Raw genomic sequence first — 15805 nt, 5'->3', positions numbered from 1 at the left:
AAATGCCAATTTACCTCTGAATCGTGGTTTTATCATATCGGGTGTAGATACGCTTATATTTCTATCCATTTAACCCTGAATCCACATGGCCGGTGTGGAATGCGTGTCTCTCTCTGAAGTCAATAATAAATGAAACATACAAAACTACACAAACTAAAAACGCAGCGAAGACAAAGCAAATAATCAGGTTCACACTTGCCTCCCTTCAAAACCATCGCAGGCAATTGGAGAATACAGAATAACCATCCAAATTACTTCAGTGTTGCAAGGACAGATGGATCGAACAGTACCAACGACTTTCTAGGTTGGTCGGTGCTGTGTGACACTGAAGTTCTAACCCAGATACACAGTCAGACAGGTGTTAGGAAACCACTGCAGAGAAACAGGGTCTCCAGCCCGTCAGGTCGGTGAGGAATTATTTAAACTGCCTACTCCCATCGGCCTCACCCGGACCGTGCCCATCCATATCCCTCTCATCCGTGTACTTCTCCAATCATCTCTTAAACGTTGGCCTCGGAATCTCAATTACCATTTGTGTTGGCAGCTCTGTCTACACTCTGACCACCCTCTGAAAGAAGAAGTTTCCCCTCATGTTTCCCTTAAACATTTCACATTTCACACTTCACCCATGATCGTCAGTTGTATTCTCGCCCGATATAAGTGGAGAGCGTCCGCTTGCATTTACACTCTCTATACGCCTCATAATGTTGTATACCTCTATCAAATCTCCCCTCAGTCTTCTACCCGCTCGGGAATAAACTGCTAACACGTGAAATCTTTCCTTTTAATTAAAAACATTCAGTCCGTTACGGCACTAGCCGTATAATTTTTTTCTGCATTATTTTAATCTTATTTTCATCCTTCCCGCACACAGTTTTCCAAATTAGGCCCCGATAAAGCCTTAAACAACAGCAAGGTAACGTCACTACTCCTGCACTCAGTACTTTGGTCTATGAAGGCCAATGTGCGAAAATCTTTTTTTACGACCCTGTCTAACTGCGCCGCAACTTTCATTGAATTGTGGACCTGCATTCCCAGATTCGTTTGTCCTGTCGTACTCCTCAGTGCCCTATTTCTCATTGGTTCAGACCAACCCTGGCTGGTCCGCACAAAGTGCAAAATCTAACTCTTGTCTGTGTTAAATGCGATCTGACACTTTTCAACCCATTTTCCAGCTGATCCAGATTCCGCTTCATGCTCCGGTACTCTTCATCACTGTCGACTACACCCGCAATGTTGCTATCATCGGCAAATTTGCTGATCTTGTTAACGACATTATCATCCAGATAATTGATATAGATTACAAATAACAACGGGCACAACAACGATCCCTGGGACACTCCACTCATCACAGGTCCGCAGTCAGAGAGACAACCATCCATTACCACACTCTAGCTTCCCCAACGTACCCAATGGCGAATCTAATTTACTACCTCATCGTGAAAGCCAAACGACTGAACCTTCTCGAGCATCCTCCCTTACGGAACCTTGAGAAATTCCTTGCTGAAGTCCCTGTTAGACGGCATCCACTGCCTTGCCTTCCACACCATTCTTGATAACGACCTCGGAAAGCTCTGTGAGATTGGTTAGACATGACCTACTACGCACTGGCCCATTCTGACTATCGCTAATATTCTTGTTTGTCCAGTTACTTCCCTTCATACCCCATGACCAGCGTAGTCTGAACAACGAGGACAATTCATCATTACATAATACTTGGCAAGTCCCTTTCAAGCAAAGCTATCGAGATCATCCAGCGGTCGGGACTGATATTTATGGCCTAATATTTTTTTAATTCTCCTGCACTTGATTATCCGACGCATTGAGAGTCGTCTGGAAGAGCAAGGCGTTGTAGCTTTAAATAATTAATCGATTTACTTAACTATAGCAAGACACGGTACGCTCGGTCGACCACAGAACATAGAATATTACAGCACAGTACACGAGGTTCTGATAGGCTTTCAACTAATGTAAGTTCGATCTAACACATCCCCCCCTGCATCTCCATCAGAATCAAAGGTTTCAAAGGTACATTTAAAGAATCAGAACCAGATTTAATATCACAGACATACGTCGTGAATTTGTTAACTTTACGGTAGCAGTACAATGCAATACAGGATAAATAAATATAGAGATAGCAAAACTGAGATACAGGTGGTAGCGGGGAAAGAAAGCTGTTACTGAATCGCTGAACCTGAGCTTTCAGGCTTCTGTATCTCCTTCCCGATGGTAACACTGTGTAGAGGGCACGTCCTGTTAGTGGGCAATGTTAATGATGGACGCCACTGTGACAAGATTCATCCCTTGTAACAATGATCAATGAGATACAGAGAATCTGTATTTACCAACAAGTATCTTTTATTACTTCTACTAAAACCACGTAGATTTACACACTGTCGCTGACAGCAACATTGCGGGTGTAGTCGACAGTGATGAAGAGTACAGAAGCATGAAACGGAATCTGGACAAGCTGGAAAAATGGGTTCAAAACACTTGTCTTAACAAGTAGCTACTCTTCTGAGCATGGTCTCAGGTTTATTGCTCTGATTAGATTGTCCCAGAGTCAAGAATCAGTTCAGAATCTACTCCCTTCACATAACAAATGGCGACTTGTTTGAGAATGGTCTCAGGTTTAGCAGATCATTACCTGAAGCTTCCTGTGTCCACATTCAGTTCCTCTGATTAAATTATTCCAGTGCCAGAATCAGTTCATAGCCAACAAAATGGGGGGAAACAGAGAGAATTGGTTTGTCTGCTTCTCTGTCCTTGATCAGTCTGTAGTTCCTTTTGGCCAACAATGTTTAATGAGCCATGCAATCTGACACGACGGTATCTTTCTCGGGTCTGCTGTCGTATGTATGCACAGGGGTGGATGATCGAGGTTTTGCAGAGATGACCAGAGCTGTAGGGGTCGAAGGGGTTTACAGAAATGCGGTGTGATGTAGGGGTCGGAACGGTTTTGTTACGTGCCCGTAACGGGTTAAAAGACTCAGCATAAATGGAACACACCTGGAGTCTGGTATTGTTACAAACAAAACACTACTTATCAGTATCCACGTAATCTCGTAATATAAAACCAGATAAACCAAACAGGTTAGCAGAGTTTATGCAAATGTAAGTGTGCAAATATAAAACCCCAAACTTCTTCAGCTTAGGTGGTATAGGAATGGCGTCAGTTCAGTTCGTGATATTGAGTAGAATTGAGAAGAGAGAGAGAGAGGTGATTTGTTTTCCAAGTAAGCTGATGTCGTCGATCTTTCCGTTGCCTTCCGAAGTACCTGTTAAAGTTTTGTGATCACACAAGAGTACCGCCTTCAGGCAGTACAGCTATCAAAGGTTAAACACACCGATAACATTCCACCGGTCACCCCTTTCCCACACTGCGATCAAAACCCACCCTTTCGTGGGCACTGAAAGTTCATCCAGTGTCTATTTCTTCTGTATTTCTGTCAGTGTCTTCCGTGTATCTGTGTGTCTGTCTGAAAATCTAGCTGACCTTGTATATATCCCAAACATGCTGAACGCCAGCTGTCCATCATATAGCTCCGCCGTTCCGTAACCATGGCGACTCACGAGCTGCTCGGTGCTCTCTCTCTCTGAATCGGTGTACACCAACGCTCTCTCTCTTTTTAAAGGCACAGTCCATATTGAATACACCTTAGCATCTCGTCACAGTTTTTACAGATAGCGAGGGGTGTCAGCACACTTCTCCACCAATGTGGAAATGCAGTTTACTTGTAGTACCAGACTGGCATTTCTGTCTGTAACAAAATGAAACCCGTCTTGTGTCGGAGTGTTTTGCTAATAATGTTCGTGCAAATTTATGCTGAGTGATCCTGAGTACCTGACTGCAGACCGCAGTCCCTACACTATAATGGCAGAATATGGCATTAAAGGCAAAACTTTTGGCAGTGTGGAGGATCAGAGGGATCTTGGGGTCCGAGTCCCCAGAACACACAAAGCTGCTACACAGGTTGACTCTGTGGTTAAGATGGCATATAGTGCATTGGCCTTCACCAATTGTGGGATTGAGTTTAAGAGCTGAAAGGCAATGTTGCAGCTATATAGGACCCTGGTCGGATCCCACTTGGAGTACTGTGCTCAGTTATAGTTGCCTCACTACAGGACGGACATGGAAACCATAGAAAGGGTGCAGAGGACATTTACAAGGATGTTGTCTGAATTGGGGAGCATGCCTTATGAGAATAGGTTGAGTGAACTCGGCCTTCTTCTCCTTGGAGCGATGGAGGATGAGAGGTCGCCTGATAGAGGTGTACAAGATAATGAGAGGCATTGATCATGTGGACAGTCAGAGGCTTTCCCCAGGGCTAAAATGGCTACCATGAGAGGGCATAGTTTAAGGTGCTTGGAAGTAAGTACAGAGCAGATGTCAGGGGTAAGTTTTTTTTTTACACAGAGAGAGGTGAGTGCGTGGAATGGGCTGCTGGCGGCGGTGGTGGAGACTGAAACGATACGGTCTGTTAAGAGACTCCTGGCTGGTTACATGGAGCTTAGGAAAAGAGGGCTATGGGTAAAGCCTAGGTAGGTCTAAGGTAGGGACATGTTCGGCACAGCTCTGTGGGCCGAGGGGCCCATATTATGCTGTAGGTTTTCTATGTTTCTACTCAGACGACGGCCACTGGGTTTGTCCAACCTTCCTTTAATTTGCTCTTACTAATCAATCCCAAATGCCGATTGGCCACTAGTTGATTGGTCACCGATTGCTCTATTGCACTGCCGTGAGCTGCCCCTCGGACAATGAGCCTTATTGAAGTTCCCTCCTCTCCAGATCTCCGATGTCCAGGTTGGCCACTAGTCAAAGCTACCGGACTTACCTCTCAGTGATGACCGTGTCAATGACAGCAACATGACACTGGCAACCGAGTACATTGTCTTAGACAAGACACCTGCCAAATCTAATGCCACTCCCCTTCGCACTACATATGGACTGCCGTCTATGGATGCATATTGATCTGTTGTCCCCACATGTTCATTGATCTCTTTCCCTATCTGCAATGTGAATACACCAGTTAAAGCCATCTCCTGCGTGTGTGCTTCTATTTGATATGTAGTTACAGAGACACAACGCAGACTGACATTTGAGTACAGAAGTGATGACCATAAGTTTCTCTATTCCTCCAACCCTGAGACAATTTTAGATCCAGATTCTTTGTTGTTCTCACAGTTCCAGTCCAAGAAATGCATTTGTCTCTTTCACATTTTGCAAGGGACATGTAAGAAACGGCAAGAAGAAAATACACAGATATAACTGTTAGTAAAAATTTTATTGGTGGCTTATTATACAAATGCCCCAAGTGAAGATGCTGTACCTATCTGTACGCAATGCAACAAGGACTGCTCACTTGGAATAACTTTACAATTGACTTAAATTGTGGTGCTCCTGTCAATATTGTAATGTCATTATGGGTGCAGTAAGAATTAGGCTGAGTGATGACACCTGACAGCTTTACAAACATTTGTAGAATGTAGAAAGGCACCAACTCTATGAATTAATGTATACTCCAATATAATTTCGGAATTAACCTTCTTACATTGCATAAACAACTGATTAACACATGCTTACAAACTGCATTACATTCCAACAGTTGTCACATTCTCTCATGACTCATGCCGTCCTTTTCGTGGATGCAGACTTCTGGGCAGCATGAGCACATTTCAGATTGGCATCATGCACCGCATCCCACATCAATAGCAGTTCGAAAGGCCGAAAACGGTGCACTAGCAGCAACTCACGGTAATAGCAAGGATTGAAAGAGTCATCCTGGGTTGAAGGAACCCTGACTCCAGCTGTCCTGAATCCGCTATGGGAGCGTGGGGCTAGTCCAGTCTTGGCCAGACACATCCCCCAAAAGACATCATCAATGGGGTATAGTTCAAGGTCTTGGGCTATCTGGTAAATGATGTGAGCTGTATACACAGACATAAGTATGCCCGCTCCACTAACGTATGGTGGGTACGACTTGATGGTGGTCACTATTTCTGGCACATAATACTTGCTCGACTTCTGGCGATTGGGCCCAAACCCATAAACGAGATGGCCCACAAACAGGTGTTGGTGAACCTTCATGCCTAGCAAGTAATCAACCATGTTATCGGTGTTGGCAAAGACATCATCATCTCCATTGAAGATGAATTTAGCTCTGGGGCAAAATTCACTGACCCACTGCAGCAACTTGTATTGTTTGAGGGTGAGGTTGAAAAAGGTATCCAAGAAATCCCATTGTAGGACATCTCTGTGTTCTCTGTTTTCCATGGCTAAAAGCTGATTCAATTTCCTCCTTTCCTTTTGGTCAGGAGAGACACCAGAGATAAAGACTCTCTTAATTAGGACCCCATTGAATTCGCGTTCTCTGCCCCAGGTCTTCCTTACCATTTCCCGCCGATCCTGGTTGAAAGGGTGAGATTTGATCACCAGGAGCAGGAAGACATTCTGAGATCCTTCTCGACCACCACATTTGTCTGGGACATTTTGAATCATGTTAAATTCTCGACAGTGTTTATACATCAAGAAGTTTTTTATGTGCTCTTTCTCTTGATGAAATGAGGACAGGTGCAACAATGTCGTGTTCGTGTGGCACTTTGGCTTGAGCACTGATTTAGTTGCATCAGCTGTAACAACCTTGGGCAGGTCTTTGCGATGAACAGTTTCTGCAACATCATCAGTCTCTCGACGTTGGTCATTATCCCAGAACATGAAGAACAATCCCAGAGTAATCAGAACACCCAGCACTACTTTCTCATAGAATCGCCAACGTCCTCCCATCTTTCACCTGAAATAGAGAAAACAAATGGATTAATTCAAAGAAAACTTTACATTTACATGATGCTTGAGAAGAATGGGAAGTTTAAACTGTAATGAGTTTCACTAATGCTTTGTAATATTGACCTCAAAATGGTGATAAGGTAAGGAATAGGGAAGGCCCTACACACTGTTGAAAGTTTAATTAACCTGAAGCATTCCATCCCAGCAGAAAAAGAAATCTACCTATAGGATACCATCTCTGTCATTAAACTGAAAATCGCATAGTTTTTTTCTGGGCCTTAAAGGTATATGATTCCAAAGGGTTTATTCCACCTCGCTTCACAGGTCTCATCACTCCTCCCGGGGCTTAAACTGAACTGAGACATAGAGCAATATAGCACAATGCAGACATTTTGGCCCATGATGTTGCACCGAACTTTTAATCTGCTCCAAGATCAATTGATCCCTACTCTCTCAAACAGCTGTCCATTTTTCTTTCATCCATGTGTCTATCTAAAAGCCTCTTAAATCTCACTGATGCATCTACCCTTATCACTACCCAGGCTGTGCATTCCATACAGCCACCATTTTCTTTTTTTTAAAAAAAATACTACTTCTGAAAAACCCCTATACTTTTCTCTAATCACCATAACATTATGCCCCCTCATATTAGTCATTTCTACCCTGGGAAAATGTTGTTGGCTCTCCATTCTACCTATGCCTCTTACCAGCCTATACGCCTCTATCAAATCACCTCTCCCCACCTCCCACCCCCACCTTTGCTCTAAAGAGGAAGGTCCCAGCTCGCTCACCATTCAGGTTGAGTTTACAGGTTACTGATACTATGGAAGATGATGTATTATTGACCATTGATTAGTAACTGAATATATGGCAGTGCAGGGAAGGTAACGTGTTAGCATAGCTACTGAAAACATTTGATTTTCATGGCATTTCAACCAGGTCTATGTAAACCTACAATAGGAGAAACAAAGAGAAGTATACTCAAGGACCTTGGCTTTTTGCTTCTATTTTAACCAGAGAATTGTATTCAAAGTTAAATTAGCAGTGGCCCACCCACCCTGCCATCCATTGGTCAAGCCACTTTATGAAAGGCTGCAACTAAGGCATAACTAGTCCCAAAGGCAAGGCTAATTCGACTCAGATATTCAGTAGTAAGCAATTGTGACAAGACAGCGAAGCCATCGCAGGCCCATATCTATTAAAGGAAAACGGCACCAGCATCACCTATGGCAGGAATTTACGCTTCATGAAGAGCAGTGAACCTTGGACTCCAGGAGCCCAGAGAAAGCACAGATAACTGATAGCAGAACAGGGCAGATAGTTAGCATGATCCACAATGTGTATGAGTAAAGCCTTGGATGCCAGGAGCCCTGAAAAGACGCCAGTGACTGATAGCAGAACGATGTGTACAAGTAAAACTATTTGCACAGGGATGCAACTTGTGTCACTGTAGAATTATGGAATCCTAGAGTAATGCGATCTAAACAGGCCCTTCGGCTCAACTGGTCCATACCAACCACAGCATCCTCCCTGATAGTCCCAGTTGTCTAGTTTGGCCCATAACTCTCCAAGCCTCTCCCTTCCATGTACCTGTCCAAATGCCGGTTAAATGTTGGAGTTGAACCCACTTCAACCACTTCCTCTGGTAGCTTCTTCCGGGTACTCACTGTCCTCCGTGTACAGAGGTTATCCCCAAGGTCTCTTCTCAATTTTTCCCCTCCTCTCCTCCAACTGTGACCTCTCATTTTGTGCTCTCCAACTCTCCAATAATGACAATCCACCTTATCAATACCCCTTATGATTTTAAACTTCTGAGGTCACCTCCCATTCTCCAAGGAATAAAGGTCCAGCATGGCCAGCCTCACTTTAACCCAGGCCCTCTAGTCAAAAAACATCCTCGTAAATTTCTTCTGCACCCTCTCCAACTTGACAGCGTCCTTCCTATAACAGGGTAAGCAAAATTGTAGATAATATTCCAAAAGTGGTCTCAACAACAAATTACATAACTGCAAATAATCCCCCGCTCCTAAACTCTACACCATAACTGATGAAGGCAAGCATGCTGAACGCTTTTTTTCACCATCCTGCCTTTCAGTGAACTGACTTGTCAGTGCCTTGCCATTCAATGTACAAGTTCTACTTCATCTGAATGTCCACCACCTCACATATAACTATATAACAATTACAGCACGGAGACAGGCCATCTCAGCCCTTCTAGTCCGTGTCGAATGCTTACACTCACGTAGTCCCACCGATCTGCTCTCAACCCATAACCCCCCATTCCTTTCCTGTCCATGTTCCTATCTAATTTTTTTTTTAAATGACAATATTGAACCTGCCTCTACCACTTCTACTGCAACCTTGTTCCAAACAGCTACTACTCTCCGAGTAAAGAAGTTCCCCCTCGTGTTACCCCTAAACTTTTATCCACTAACTCTCAACTCATGTCCTCTTGTTTGAATCTCCACTACTCTCAATGGAAACACGCCTATCCACGTCAACTCTGTCTATCCCCCTCATAATTTGAAATACCCCTATCAAGTCCTCATTCAACCTTCTACACTCCAAAGAATAAAGATCTAACTTGTTCAACCTTTCTCTGTAACTTAGGTGCTGAAACCCAGGTAACATTCTAGTAAATCTTCTCTGTACTCTATTTTGTTGACCTCTTTCCTATAGTTCGGTGACCAGAACTGTACACAATACTCCAAATTTGGCCTCAGCAGTGCCTTGTACAATTTTAACATTACACCCCAAGTCGTATACTCAATGCTCTTATTTATAAAAGCCAGCATACCAGAAGCTTTCTTCACCACCCGATCCACGAGATTCCACCTTCAGGGAACTATGCACCATTATTCCTAAATCACCCTGTTCTTCTGCATTCCTCAATGCCCTACCATTCAACATGATTGTCCTATTTTGAATAGTCCTACCAAAATGTAGCACCTCACACTTATCAGTATTAAACACCATCTGCCATCTTTCAGTCTACTCTTCTAACTGGCCCAAATCTCTCTGTAAGCCTTGAAAACCTGCGTCATTATCCACAACGCCACCTATCTTAGTATCATCAGCATACTTACTAATCCAATTTACCACCCCATCATCCAGATCATTAATGTGTATGACAAACAACACTGGACCCAGTACAGATCCCTGCGGCACACCACTAGTCACTGGCCTCCAACCTGACAAACAGTTATCCACCACTACTTTCTGGCATCTCCCATCCAGCCACTGTTGAATCCATTTTACTACTTCAATATTAATACCTAACGATTGAACCTTCCTAACTAACCATCCGTGTAGAACCTTGTCAAAGGCCTTAGTGAACTCCATATAGACAACATCCACTGCTTTACCCTCGTCAACTTTCCTCGTAACCTCTTCAAAAATTCCATAAGATCTGGGGACGTCGCGTGATGACGTAGGATCAAGACGTTGGGAATCCAGCTCCCTCGTAAAAAGTAATGAAATAAGGTTTAAATGAAGAAGAGTTAACAAGTATCTACTAGAAACTATTTATAAATAACTCAGAATTATCTTTTGATATGGCTCCTAAACCGAAACAGAAGAAAGCTACCACTTCGAAGACTGCGCAAATCGGCGGGGAAAAAGGCCTAACCGTACCGGCGAAGCCTCGGACTCAAGTTGGATCTCCTCACGGCGAAGTGCATGGCACTTCTGATGATGCGGGACAGGAAGTTGCAGCAATGTCGGCGGTCTCTAAAAGAAACGGCAAGAACAATGGATGCGCGAAGAAACAAGTATGCATGAACAGATATCAGCAAAAGTAACAAAACTACAAATCCCAACTACGGCTGGAAGGGAAACTGGAATTATATCGGAAGTGGAGTCAGACTCTTTGGGAAATTCAGAGGAAGATGAAGAGGATAAGAAAATGGAGATTAAAGGAGTCATAAAAGATATCCTGATATATAACATGAATAAATTAAAAGCTATAAGAAGGATGCAGAATACACTCGATAATGTGGTGGAAAAACAAAAGAAGATGGATAATAAAGTTAAAGAAATGGAAGTAAAATTGGAAGAAAATACTGAAAGAATAGATAAGATAGAAGACAATAATCTTGCCTGAACAATAAAAAAACGGATGTTGGAAAAAATAGATGCGCTTGAAGACTCAAGTAGACGAAATAATATCAAAATTGTTGGTCTTATGGAAGGTACAGAGGGAGAAAATCCAATGAAATTCTTTCAAGAATGGATTCCGAAAATTTTGGCAATGAAAGAAGGAAGCCAAGTAATTGAAATTGAAAGAGCACACAGAACTTTAAGACCAAGACCTCAGCAAGATCAAAATCCAAGATCAATTTTGATAAAATGCTTGAGGTACCAAGATAAAGAAATGATCTTGAAGGCAGCTACTCAAGGTGCTAAAAAGAGAAATGGGCCATTGATAATAGAAGGGAAAAGATTTTTTTTTAATCCAGACATAAGTTACGATCTTCTGAAGAGGCGGAAGGAATTTAATCCAGTGAAAAAATCTTTATGGGAAAAGGGCTATAAATTTTTATTGAGCTACCCAGCAAAATTGGTCATTTTCCTTGGTAACGAAGAAAGAAGCTTTTTCGTTGACTACCGGAAAGCAGAGAAATTTGTACAAGAATTACCTGATGTCCACGAAGAGGAGTAAAGAATTATAGGTATGAAGTGGACTAATGATGAAGACTGAAACAAGGTTGGACTTGACAGACATTTATAAGGAAAAAAAATAGTTGAGTATTAATTGGGAGTAGAGACATTAATTATTTTTTTTCTTCACTAATATATTTTCTTTTTTTTTGCGGGGGAGGTGGAGGAGCTCCTGATCGATGGCTGCGAGTTTCACGTGTACAATCATGGCGATTGCCATGACCCGTAAAATGGGGGGGGGGGGGGTAATGTTGTGTTCTTTTTATTCGCAACATTAGTGGGGGGTATTTTGGGATTTTTTTCTTATATATTAGTTACCTTTCCTCTATTTTTCTTCTTTTTTGCCTGGATGGTTGGGGAGAGAGTCATAGTAACATGGAGAATTTTAAAGAGTTCCCAAGGTATTGTGAATGATTAATTTACTTAATTTTTTAAAGTTTTAATGTTAATGGACTTAATGGACCTGTGAAAAGAAAAAGAGTTTTAACATATATTAAGAAAATGAAAGGCGATATAGCTTTTTTACAAGAAACACATTTAACAGAAACAGAACATAAGAAATTAAAGAGAGATTGGGTTTGAAATGTCTTGGAGCTTTATTTAATTCAAAATCGAGAGGAGTTGCAATTTTCGTTAATAAATCTTTACCAATTAAAATACAAAATGTAGTAATTGATTCTGTGGGGAGATATGTGATTATACATTGTCAAATTTTTTCAGAATTATGGACTTTTATGAACATTCATGCACCAAATGAAAATTATGTAAAATTCATACAAGAAGTTTTTTTGAACTTGGCTGATGCACATGATAAAATATTAATAGGTGGAGATTTTAATTTTTGTTTAGATCCAGTTTTGGATAGGTCAACTAAAGTTGCTACAAAATCAAAAGTAATAAAACTATCTTTATCATTAATGAAAGATTTAAACCTGATTGATATATGGAGAAAAATTAATCCAAGAGAAAGAGGTTATTCATTTTATTCAAATAGACGTAAAACTTACTCAAGGATTGTTTTTTTTATTATCAAAAAATATTCCAGAGAGTGTAAAGTGTGGAATATAAAGCATGAATACTGTCAGATCATTCCCCCTTGATAATGACAATGATAATGATGGATAAGGAGGAATCGATCTATAGATGGAGATTTAATTCAATTTTATTTAAACGTCAAGATTTTTGTGATTTCATGAAAAAACAGATTCAATTTTTTTAATACAAATTTACATTCAGTTGAGGATAAAATTGTATTATGGGAAGCAATGAAAGCATATTTAAGCGGTCAGATTATAAATTATACATCTAAAATTATGAAGGAATATTTGGCAGAAATAGATCAATTAGAAAAAGATATCATAAAGTTAGAAAAAGAATCTCAAAGATATATGACGGAAGAAAAACGAAGACAACTTGTTAATAAAAAACTACAATATAATACACTTCAGTCATATCGTACAGAAAAAGTAATTATGAGAACTAAACAGAAATATTATGAATTAGGCGAAAGGTCACATAAGATTCTTGCTTGGCAGTTGAAAACAGAACAGGCTTCTAAAACAATAAATGCAATTAGAACAAGTGTAAATAAGGTTACTTATAAACCTTTAGAAATTAATGAAATTTTAAAAAAAAATTATACTGTATCAATCAGAATCACAAAATAAGATTGCTGAGATAGATACATTTTTATCACAAATAACCCTTCCAAAATTAAATTTGGAAGAACAGAAAGGATTAGATATGCCCTTTACATTAAAAGAGGTTGAAGAAGCTTTAGGATCACTTCAGAGTAATAAATCCCAGGAGAAGATGGTTTTCCTCCTGAATTTTATAAAAAAAACTTAAAGATTGATTAATTCCTCCTTTTATCGAAGTATATCTAGTGGAAAGGATGCATAAACTCCCACAATCTTTTTTAACAGCGACTATAACTGTTTTGCCAAAAAAAGATTGAGATCCTTTAAAGCCAACATCATATAGGTCTATTTCTTTGTTGAATACAGATTATAAAATAATAGCAAAAATGTTATCTAACAGAATATCTAAACATTTACCAAAATTAATACATATGGATCAAACAGGTTTTATTAAAAACAGACAATCAATGGATAATATAAGCCGGTTACTTAGTATAATTCTTTTGGCACAAAAAAGAGAGGAAATGAGTGTGGCAGATGCTTTGGATGCAGAAAAAGCATCTGATAAATTGGAATGGGATTTTTTATTTAAGGTTTTGAAAAAATATGAGTTAGGAAAATCTTTTATACAATGGATTAAAACCTTAAATACTAATCCTCAAGCTAAAGTAGTTACAAATGGTCAGATTTCAACACCATTTTGCTTAACGAGGTCAACTGGACAAGGCTGCCCATTATCACCTGCTTTATTTGTATTGGCAATAGAACCATTAGCTGAATTAATTAGAACAGATTCACACATTGGGGGCTTTAGAGTTAATCAAGAAGAATATAAGATTAATTTATTTGCTGATGATGTTTTGATTTATTTAACAAACCCATTGCAATCTTTGCAAAGATTATCTTATAGATTGGAAGAATATGGGAAAGGATCAGGGTATAAAGTAAATTGTGATAAAAGTGAAATTTTACCCCTTACCAAAGGAAATTATAATCAATGTCGATTAGTAACTCAATTTCGATGGTCAATAAATGGGATAAAATATTTAGGTATTAGAGATGATAATGATGTAAAAAATTTATATGAACAAAATTATTTGCCATTATTAAAAAAAAAATAAAAGAGGATCTTGATAAATGGATGATGTTACCAATAACATTAATAGGTAGAGTTAATGCTGTAAAAATGAATATATTTCCTAGATTGCAATATTTATTCCAAACTTTACCAATACAATTACCTCAGAAGTTTTTCAAGAACTGAATAAATATGTAATGAAATTTCTTTGGAAAGGAAAGATGTCAAGAATATCATTAGAAAAATTGACATGTAAATTTGATTTAGTAGGGTTACAAATTCCAAATTTTATGAATTATTATAAAGCAAATCAACTTAGATTTATTGCGTCTTTTTTTGATGAAGAAAAACCAGCATGGATTAGAATAGAATTAGATAAGATAAGAGAAAACATACCAGAAGATAATATATATATAAATGGGAATCCAAATGGATATGGGAAATAAAAAGAATCTCCTATATTAAGATACTTGATTGATTTATGGAATAAGGTAAATATGGACGATGAGATAAAGAAATCTTTATTAGCAAAAAGAACTTTAATTCAAAATAGGCTTATTCCTTTTACAATGGATAATAAACTTTTATATAATTGGTTCCAAAAGGGGATTAAATATATAGGTGATTGTTTTGAAGGAGGTACATTGATGTCGTTTGATCAATTAAAAAAAATAAATATAAAATATCAAAGAACACTCTTTTTTGTTATTTTCAATTGAAGGCTTATTTACGAGAAAAGCTGGGTCAAACAATGTTGATGCCAAAACCTAGTGAAATAGAAATATTAATTCAAAAAGTAAAAATTTTAAAAATTACATCTTGTATGTACAATTTGATTCAAAAACAGACAATTAAATCAGTAATTCATAAATCAAGACAAAAATGGGTATCTGATTTGGATGTTAAAATTGATGGAAAAAGCTGGTCAAGATTATGTTCTGATAGTATGTTAAATTATGTAAATGTTCGACTTAGATTAATACAATATAATTTTTACATCAATTATATATAACCACAGAAAATAGATAGATTAAATTCAAATATGTCTGACCAACGTTTTCGGTGTAATCAAGAAATTGGTACTTTTTTACATTCTACTTGGTCTTGTTTTACAACTCAACCATTTTGGATAAATCTAAGACTTTTATTGGAACAAATTATTGGAGTACAACTCCCACGTAGTCCAGTATTATTTTTATTAGGATACATTGAAGGGACAATACCGAAACTTAAATTGAATAAGTATCAGAAAAAAATTATAAAAATTGCATTGGCAATTACTTGGAAATCTGATTTATATTTAACTATGGATCGTTGGAATAATGAAATACATAGTTGAATTCCACTTGAAAAAATTACATACAATCTAAGAAATGAATATGATATATTTTTGAAAATTTGGCTCCCATACCTACAAAAGATAGGATTAAATACATAGATCCTTTGAAGATAAAATTATAAAGTAATTGGGGAAAGTAAAAATAAATATTAAAATTATTTTGAACTTCATGGAGCATGTGGGGATCCTCCGGTATCCAAGCAATCTTTCTCTTCTTTCTTTCTTTAGACAAGGGTTAAGGGTGGGGGAGGGTTAAGGGTAGGGGGGAGTGTTAATATTATTTTTCTTTTTCTTACTATTTTATC

The 15805-nt window shown here is 38.9% G+C and overlaps 1 protein-coding gene and 1 pseudogene across 1 annotated transcript in view; both read right to left on the bottom strand.

Moving 5' to 3' along the window:
* The window catches only part of LOC140723824 (uncharacterized), a 746760-nt gene that overhangs the window by 107478 nt on the left and 623477 nt on the right, over window positions 1-15805 (bottom strand). The window lies entirely within an intron of this gene.
* Window positions 5334-6750, bottom strand: LOC140723815 (N-acetyllactosaminide beta-1,3-N-acetylglucosaminyltransferase 3 pseudogene; annotated as a pseudogene).

Source organism: Hemitrygon akajei, unplaced genomic scaffold, assembly GCF_048418815.1.
Source record: "Hemitrygon akajei unplaced genomic scaffold, sHemAka1.3 Scf000139, whole genome shotgun sequence".
Taxonomy (NCBI): Eukaryota; Metazoa; Chordata; class Chondrichthyes; order Myliobatiformes; family Dasyatidae; genus Hemitrygon; species Hemitrygon akajei.
The sequence above is the reverse complement of the archived record's forward strand: the minus strand, read 5'-3'. Positions and strand labels throughout refer to the sequence as shown.